The sequence below is a fragment of the Heliangelus exortis genome, chromosome 11 (assembly GCF_036169615.1).
Source record: "Heliangelus exortis chromosome 11, bHelExo1.hap1, whole genome shotgun sequence".
NCBI lineage: Eukaryota > Metazoa > Chordata > Aves > Apodiformes > Trochilidae > Heliangelus > Heliangelus exortis.
This window is the reverse complement of record NC_092432.1, coordinates 914,411-923,471: the sequence shown is the minus strand read 5'-3', so window position 1 is coordinate 923,471 and position 9,061 is coordinate 914,411. Positions and strand designations below refer to the sequence as shown.

At 55.2% G+C, this 9,061-nt stretch overlaps 1 long non-coding RNA gene across 1 annotated transcript in view; it reads right to left on the bottom strand.

Annotated features, from left to right (window-relative positions):
* Window positions 1-5,072: 5,072 nt before the first annotated feature.
* Window positions 5,073-9,061, bottom strand: part of LOC139800703 (uncharacterized) — a 16,000-nt gene continuing 12,011 nt past the window's right edge. The window contains exon 4 of the long non-coding RNA XR_011727885.1: window positions 5,073-5,574. This is a non-coding gene — a long non-coding RNA (uncharacterized lncRNA). The remainder of the gene's footprint in view (window positions 5,575-9,061) is intronic.

Below are 9,061 nucleotides of genomic sequence, written 5' to 3'. Positions count from 1 at the left end.
GGCTGCAGTGGCACTCACAGCCACCATGGCTCCCACGGGAGCTGCCAGCTTTGCACGGCTCTCACCTTGTGTCCCCCACTTTACTCCCAGCACATCTCCAACGTCGTTAAAAAAATTTAAAAATTAAAAAAAAAAAAAATAAAAAATACCCACAAGCTTCCTGAAGACTCTGCACCAGCGAGAGATGCTTCTGTGCCTCAATCTGTTGCTGGTCTGGAGACGAAGCATCTCCCTCTTCGGAAGTCTCATCAGACACGAAGCACGCAGGCAGGCACGTCAGCAAGAACACCGTGATCCACACCAAGCTGGTGTCCCCCGGGAATTACGGAGGTCCTGGGGCTGGGGACATCGTGTGGGGCTGCGGAGCAAGAGGATGGAGGTGACCCAGGGTTCCTGCTGGCAGCCAAACCCGGAGCATCGCCCTGGCAGGGGATAATCCCCAAACTTGAGCTTCCCTGCTTTGCTGAGGGTCTGGCTCAAACCTCCCCCCCTCCCCCCCCCCCCGAGCCCCGGGGCTGTGTCCCTGGCATCCCGCAGAGCCCGGCTGCGGGGACAGGAGGGGACGAAGCCACCCTGGGAAGGGCGTTGGGAGCAGACAGGCAGAGGCTTTGTCCCAGCCCCAGACGAGGAGAAACGCTGTGGGTTTGCTTTGAGACAAATGAATGGATTTTACTGTTTGACCAACACTCCGCAGAGTGCCAGTCAGGGAGGGTTTGGCAGGAGGTCTGACACTTGTCAGCTCCGGTTTATAACCGGGGAGAAGCCGCCAGCTCCCCGGGAGGAGGATGACGCGCGGCCGCCTTGCTGCGCTGGTTTGTTCTGGGAAGAATGTGTGGAGAGAGGAGAAGCAGCGAATAACTTGGGGCCGCTACGTGACAGAGGAGTTTGTCAGCCAGCGGGCAAGTTTGGAGAAGGGCTTCACGCTCTTTAGAGACTGCCTGGAGCCCGGGGGTAGAACACAACAGCCTGGGGTTTGGGAATATCCCAGGCGTTCCCGTAGCATCCCTGCGGAGAGTCCTGGGGGAGCTGTGTTGGCCCCTCCTAAGCACTCTGCACCCCAAGAAAGACCTCGGCTGTGCTGGGCAGCAGCCCTGTTCCCCCATCCCTTGGCCAAGCAGAGACCTGGGGTGATGGGAAGGAGCTGGTGACCTCCCGGGCCGGCTCTGGGCTGAGCTCCGAGGGGATTCCCAGCCCAGAGACATCGGCACAGCCAGGGACAGCAGCTCTGTTTAGTCAAAGCCATAATTTCAGCCACATTTCCCAGGGAAAAGCCAGAGCTGGTGCAGAAGAGGAGACACGTGCCATTTCCTCTGTTTTGGGGTTTTTGTTTGTTTGCTCCCCCCCTGCTGTGAAAGGGGACGAGGGTTCCCCTGTCTCCAACAGCTCTCCAGAACAGCTTGTTCTGCATCACCTATCCCGGGCACTTTCTCCCTGTGACAAAAGCTTTGGAGAGGGAAGGTCAGACGTCTGCTGGGCCCCTTCCCTCTGCCTCAGCTTTCTCTCCCTCACCCAGCACCAGGACTCACCAGGGTGGCTCCGGCTGTGACCGCAGGGCTGCTCCTGGCTCCTCTCCTGGTACGGGATTTCCTCCCCTGCTCCACCCGTGGGACTCCTCCTGCCGCTGCATCCTGGGGGTGCTGTGGGCTGGGTGGTCCCTGCAGGGATCCCGGGGGTCCCACCTCACCCCGAGGAGGGGTTTTTGCCCACCTGGCTGGGCAGCGTGGCACCTGGGGCAGCCTTTGCTTGCCTGGGGAGGATCAGGGTGTTTCTGAGGTGGGATGGCAGAGGTGGCTGCAGGAATCTGCCCAGCTCTGCTGCTTCTGATCCCAGTACTGACCCCATCCCTCCATTCCCTTGTCCCAAGTCCCTCCCCAGCTTTCCTGGAGCCCCTGCAGGCACTGGAAGATGCTCCAAAGTCTCCCCGAAGGTCTCTCCCCCTTTGGACATCTTTGAACTGGGTGCTGTGATCTGCCTGGCTCCCTGCAGTGGATACATGGAGGAGGATCAAGCTCTGCCTGCCTGGACCTGCTCCAAGCTCCCCACTCACCCCACTTTATCAGATTTATTTGTCCCTCCACACTGCAGCATCCCCAGAAATCTCCTGAGGCTCTGGTGGGAAAGGAGGCCCCCAGCTGCTCACATATCTCCCTGTCCCCCTCCCCACTGCCAACCTGCAGCCCCCTCAATTTGTCAGGGACCCTGAGGCTGCTCCAAGGGCTGTGCTGGTCACAGCAACCTCCTGCTAGAAGGGATCATCAGTCCTTAAAATAGCCTCTATCATTAGTTACATCTAATTGAAGGTGCTTTGAACGCAACCTCCACAACACACAAACCAAATGGGAAATGACATACCATCAAATTAATGCCCCCAAACCATGATAAATGGCTGGTTAGATGATTAATGTTTCTATTTCTTGGTTTAAGAGAGAACAATGCTGCCTGGCCCAGCCTTTATCTGCGTTGCCTGTGAAAGGTCACCAGGCATCCTCAAAATAAATTGGGCTCCTTGATATAGAAACACAGCACCCCAGCCTGGTTTGGGCTGGAGGGAGCTTAAAGCCCCCCCAGTGCCACAGGCAGGGACCCCTCCCACCCCCCCAGGGTGCTCCAAGCCCCATCCAAGCTCCCACATTTCCAGGGCTGGGGCAGCCACAGCTTCTGGGGGCACCCTGGGGCTCAGCACTGAATTTCTCCCTCCCATCTCCTCTTTTCCAGTTCCAAGCCATCCCCCCACATCCCATCAAGGGATGGAGCATCCATCCATCCCCCCAGAGCCCCTCTTGGGGTCACCTCCCTCACCTGCTCCAGGGGGATGACAAGGAGGGACCTTAAATCCCCCCCCATTTCCCCCCTGCCATGCTCAGGGACCCCTCCCACCCCCCCAGGGTGCTCCAAGCCCCATCCAACCTTGGACACTGCCAGGGATGGGGCAGCCACAGCTTCTGGGGGCACCCTGGGGCTCAGCACCCTCACCCCACAGAATTTCTCCCCAAAATCTCCTCTCCATCTCCCCTCTCCCAGCTGGAAACCCTTCCCCCTCATCCCATCCCTCCAGGCCCTTGTCCCAAGTCCCTCCCCAGCTTTCCTGGAGCCCCTTCAGGCACTGGAAGGTGCTCTGAGCTCTCCCCATTGCATCCTTTGTTCCTCACAACCTCCGTGCGAAGCTGTGAGGATGCTGACAGCAGGACAGAGGACTCGCTGCCCCCCTGCTTGGGCTACAAAACCATCCCGAGTCCCCACAACCTCAGCTCCTCCTCTGGCCGGGGCTGCTCTGCCCTGGAACCAGCCCAGGCTCCCTCTGAGGTTCAAAGCCGTCTGGCTTCTGATGCGCCGCCTCTAATTAGAGATAATTGCTGCCAGCTCCTTCAAAGCAGCCTGAGGATGGGGGTGGGGGGGGGAAGAGCTCACCCCGTCCCACCCCCCTCCCACCGAGCCCCCCCCCCCCTCAGCTCAGCCAGGCCATGAGGAGCCGATTTGGGGACACCGGGGGGGATTTGTGGGGACAGCAAAGAGAGTGAGGAGGGGGCAGAGCTCCCCCAGCACGTCCCGACACGGGTGGGGGGTTGTGTGCCGAGATGAAAGTCTCCTGTGCAGTAGCAGGGAAATGCAAATCACCGTTTCAACAAGCTGTTAATTGTTAAACCACATTATTTAGGGGTAATAACCACGGGAACACCTTGTACTGCGAGCGTGAGGCCAAGAGCTCCCTGCTCAGGGGCTCCAGGAGAAGAGGATGTGTCTTGTTTATGGGCTGCAGCTGGTGGAAACGAGCAGGGGGGGGGGATGGAGGGAAAAAGGAAATTGGGAAAGGGAAGTGGGAAAGGAGAGGGTGAGGGGGAACAGCTCTGGTGGCCGGGGTTGGGTCCTATGGGGATCCCATGGAAAGGGAGGTTCCCAGGTGGAGGGGAAGGCGGCGGGGATGGAGAGGATGATCCTGCAGATAGGAAAGGGGAACAGCGAGCACCTTGTCCTTGTTTTGCACCTCTGGTCCTGCCCCATACCCAGGCTGGAGGCTGTTGTCACCAGGAGGGTTTGGCCGTGGGATGGGATGGGATGGGAGCAAGGTTGGCACCATCCTCAGCAGCTCCAGGCCCTGGAGTGGGTGCATCCAGCCCTTCAGCTCTGGGATTTTTCCCTCCCTCCCTCCCTCCCCGGGTTTTGGGAAGACAGAGAAACCCCATGCAGGGGCTGCTGGGCTTTAACAACCAGGAATTCAAGGATACTCTGGATTTCAGTCCCAGGCGGCTGGGGCCACGTGCAAGATGTAATTCAAGGTCCAACTCGGGGTCCAAATGTTCTCCAAGTGCAGAGGTTTTGGCACCGGGGTTCGTCCTGGTTTGGTCCCAGCTTTCACAGCAAAGTGAATAATAATAAAGTGAGGGAGAGGAAAGTAGAAAGAGCGAGAGAAAAAAAACAAAAAAACCCCAAAACCCAAACAAAAAAAACCCCAACAGCTATTGACAGCTCTTCCAAGAGTGGAAAGAACCAAAACATGTTTTGGCTTTCTCAGCTCTGAAGCATTTATTTCCCTCCAGAGCTGGAGCAGCCTTTCAAATCATGTTTTCCAAGTTCGTTTTTTTATTAAAGGAAAGCCATGGCCCAGATGAAGCTGCCCAGAGCTGTCCCTGAGCCACCGAGCTTCCCCTCAGACCCTTCCAGGCTCTGGATCTCCCTGGCACCCCAACAAACATCCCTATCCCTTCCAGAGCCTTCGGGAAGGATGGGGAGAGCTCCCCATGCACCGACTCCAGTGCTGACTTTCCAGCCTTTTAATCATTCCCACGTTTACAGTTTTCTGTGGCTTCAAGGATTTTTTTTTTTCTGTGAGTTTTCCTGACAATTAGTGCTGCAAAGAGGCAGATGAAGAGCTGGGGACTGAGACAAACCCAGCCCCAAAACCCAAGTCAGTGGCTGACCCCCCCCTCCCTCCTGCTCCTTTTGCAAGGAATTAAACTGCTATAAAATCAAACAGCACGGACCTGAAAAGATTTACACGGTGCTTTTTTAACAGTTTTCAGTATATTTCAATAGTTAATAAAACTAAACGCTGCTTTGTGTAAAAGGTAATAGATTACAATCTCGTGTATTTTACTAGCACTCAGTGTGTTCAGCTAACACCTAATACCTTCACCTTGGAATCCACGGAAAGCACTTTGTGGAGATTAAAAGCAGATTTATCACAGATGTGCCTCAACATTATGCTTGGCTTGAACCATTAGACTCCTGGAGTTTAAAGGTTAGGCTTTAATGACTTCAAGGAAGTCGGTTACTTTTTAAAGCTTTAAGTAAGCAGCTCAGATACTAATGCCATTTACTAAACTGGGCAGACTGGTTGGGAGCTGCTGGGAGGATGCAGGAGTTCCCACTCCGGTGTCTGCTCTTTGAAGCAGCTGCAGCTCAGCAGAGGAGCTGGAGCCTCATGCAAATGAAGAACAAGTTATTTACCAGATGAAAGTGTTGCCTTCCAAACCTCGCTGCCAGAGCTTCCCTGCTCCCAGCAAACTGGCCCAGGGTGGTCCAGCCCTCTCCGACTGCATCCCGAGCTCCTGTGGCTCCTGGTTGTGGTGCTGCTGCCTGAAATGATAGAAATCTCATCGCAGGGTCGGGGATTGTCTGTAAGGTCATCAGATCAAAGCATGACTGGTGCAGGAAGGTCTCCTGGGGGCTGGGGGCTGTCCCTGCCCAGGAGAGGTGATGGCAGAGCTGGGGCTGCAGGCACGGCCACCGTAAGGTGACAAACTCCACCCAGGGACAACCATAGAACCCCAGACACGTTTGGAAGGAATCCTAAAACCCCCCCAGTGCCACCCCTGCCATGGGCAGGGACACCTCCCACCAGCCCAGGGTGCTCCAAGCCCCATCCAACCTGGCCTTGGACACAAAATCTGCTGCTCCTGTTCCCAGACATCCCCCCAGCAGCTCCTGGGAGGCTCCTCCTTGTCCATCCGTGGAATGAGGGCCTAAAGATGCCCTGGACACGTCTGCTCCTGGCCCAGGGAACCAAATCAGAGCTGGGACAATGGCTGTCCTGTCCCTGCCTGGGATAACTCAGCCTGGATGCTGCCAAGGGAAGGACGGAGCATCCCTGGGCAGGTTGGGAGGGGGCTGGGGGAGGGACCCTCCTGGCTGCACCCAGGTTTGGTCCTTTCTCTGGCCTCACAGGTTTTTTCTGCCCTAGGGACAGGCAGCACTGTGGCTCCACGGCACAGCCAGCACACTGGGGAGATATTTTCCAGCAGGAGCTCAAAGAGCCCTTGTCCTTGTGCTCCACACAATGACTCCACTTGTCCTTTCCCTCCAGAGATGCTGCTGAGCCTTTCTTCCACTTTTCATCTGTTTCCAGTTCCGTGCCTGGTGTGGGGGATGCCCCCCCCAGTCAGATGATGTCTGATTTTCCCCAGACACTGCTTGCACCCACAGAAATCCTACAGGAAGATTCTCCTGGCCAAATCCTCAAATCTTAAGATGACTGCAGAAAATTATCCTGGCGATGCCTTAAAAACCAACTATCAGCCTCCAGTACACACAGACACAGTTCCAGCAAGGTGTACATTGTCATTCCTTCTGTCCTGAGGGCAATTACTCTAATTAAACACTCAGAGATATGATTAAAATTTAGCCCCAGTGATGCTAATTAAGGACACAGGTGACAGGTTTGGGAAAGCACCTCTTTGCACAGTGGGTAAGCAGCTTGATCCATCTGACTTCCAGCAGCCTGGTGGGCTGAGCAGGCAGGGGGAGGCAGCTCTGGGGAAGGGGCAGGGATGGAGAAGGGAGCTGAGGATCCAGGGAGAAGGAGGAGGAAGAGGAGGGGGGAAGAGGGGGGAAGAGGGGGGAAGAGGGGGGAAGAGGGGGGAAGAGGGGGAAGAGGGGGAAGAGGGGGGAAGAGGGGGGAAGAGGGGGGAAGAGGGGGGAAGAGGGGGGAAGAGGGGGGAAGAGGGGGGAAGAGGGGGGAAGAGGGGGGAAGAGGGGGGAAGAGGGGGGAAGAGGGGGGAAGAGGGGGGAAGAGGGGCTTGCTGGGCCATGAAGGTCATGGAGAAATCTCGTGGGCTTGGACCTCCCCAGGGGAAAAATCCTGCCCCAAGCCACTGGGTTGTTTGGGATGGGTTTGCTGCAACTTTTAGTCTAAAAAATTAAAAAATGGAAGAGCTCACAAGGTAGTAAAGAGGCTGGGGGTTCCCAGGGGGGCTCTGGGCACTTGGGTGCTCATTGCCAGCCCTGGGGATGTCCCAGGGGACACCACACACCCCACCCCAGCACTGGGCAGGTTTTCATGGCTGAAACCCCGGGGTGAAGCAGCAGCGAAGCCTCCACTTGGAGCAGCTGCTGACAGGGGAATTTTTTGGAACAACTGCAGCAATTTGTCTGGAATGCCGGTTCCTTTTTCATCTCCCTTTCTTTCAAAGCTCTGTTGCAGCCCAGCTCCCATCCCGGTTCTGCAGCTGGGTCCTGCTGAGGGGGTTCCTGGGTGCTCAGCCAGTGCCAGCAGCCCAGTCTGCCACTGCAACCCGTGTTCAGCCTCCTGCCCTTTGATGGGGAGCTTTGAAGTCACCCCAAGATGCTGCAATTAGCAAGAAATAACACGCAGGCAGCAACCTTCAGCTTGGAAACCCTTCCCAGCCGGCAGGCAGCAGTTGCCGAAGGTTTTCCCCCCTTTTCCAGCGGCTCCGCCTGGATTTGCGAGTGCAGAACCATTGGCTGGTGCAGCAGCAGGGCTGCAGGGGGTGGAGGAAACCTCCAGAAGATTTCTCCAGAAAATGGACAAAAGGGGAAATGCTCCAAACGTGAGCAGATGGTGAGTTTGCTGTGTGCAGTCCCTGCTAATAACCCCGTGGCTCCAGCTGGCACAGGCTCCCTCTACCTCCTCCAACCCCACCATCACCATCACCATCATCACCATCACCACCACCCTCACCATCACCATCACCATCACCATCACCATCATCACCATCACCACCATCACCATCATTACCACCATCACCATCACCACCACCAGCATCACCACCACCACCACCAGCATCACCACCACCACCACCATCACCATCATTACCACCATCACCATCATTACCACCATCACCATCATTACCACCATCACCATCATTACCACCATCACCATCACCATCACCACCACCAAAGTCCTGTTTTTGGGAGGCTCCAGCCCCACGCTGCTGCCCCACGGAGCTGCCGGGGGCCTCCGTCACCCAGACCCCTCCTGCTCCATCTCCATGGGCTTGGAAAAGGTCCATCCCAGCAGGACACGGAGCTGGGAAGAGCAGGATGGGGCTGGAGCCAGGGCTGAGCTGGGAACCAGCCCTTTCGCTCAGGAGCGCAGAGGGGAATTTGCATGGGTCCGTGGTTCCTCAGCAGCGCTCCTTTAAGGCAATAAAGGTGCTTAATTTCCTAGGGAAAACTTCACGGAGCACTTGGTTCCCATGCACCGCCTCCCCGGCATCTCGGAGGCTTTGAACTTGTGGCTTCAGACTGGGCAGAAGCCTCAGCGCCCTGGTTCTCCTCACCCCTGCAGGAAAAAAGGGAAAAAAAGGGAAAAAGGGGAAAAAGGGGAAAAAGGGGAAAAAGGGGAAAAAGGGGAAAAAGGGGAAAAAGGGGAAAAAGGGGAAAAAGGGGAAAAAGGGGAAAAAGGGGAAAAAGGGGAAAAAGGGGAAAAAGGGGAAAAAAGGGGAAAAAAGGGGAAAAAAGGGAAAAAAAAGGGAAAAAAAAGGGAAAAAAAAGGGAAAAAAAAGGGAAAAAAAAGGGAAAAAAAAGGGAAAAAAAAGGGAAAAAGGGGGAAAAAAAGGGAAAAAAGGGGAAAAAAAAGGGAAAAAAGGGGAAAAAAAAGGGAAAAAAGGGGAAAAAAAAGGGAAAAAAGGGGAAAAAAAAGGGAAAAAAGGGAAAAAAGGGAAAAAAGGGAAAAAAAGGGAAAAAAGGGAAAAAAGGGAAAAAAGGGAAAAAAGGGAAAAAAAAGGGAAAAAAAAAGGGAAAAAAAAGGGAAAAAAGGGAAAAAAGGGAAAAAAGGGGAAAAAAGGGAAAAAAGGGAAAAAAGGGAAAAAAGGGAAAAAAGGAA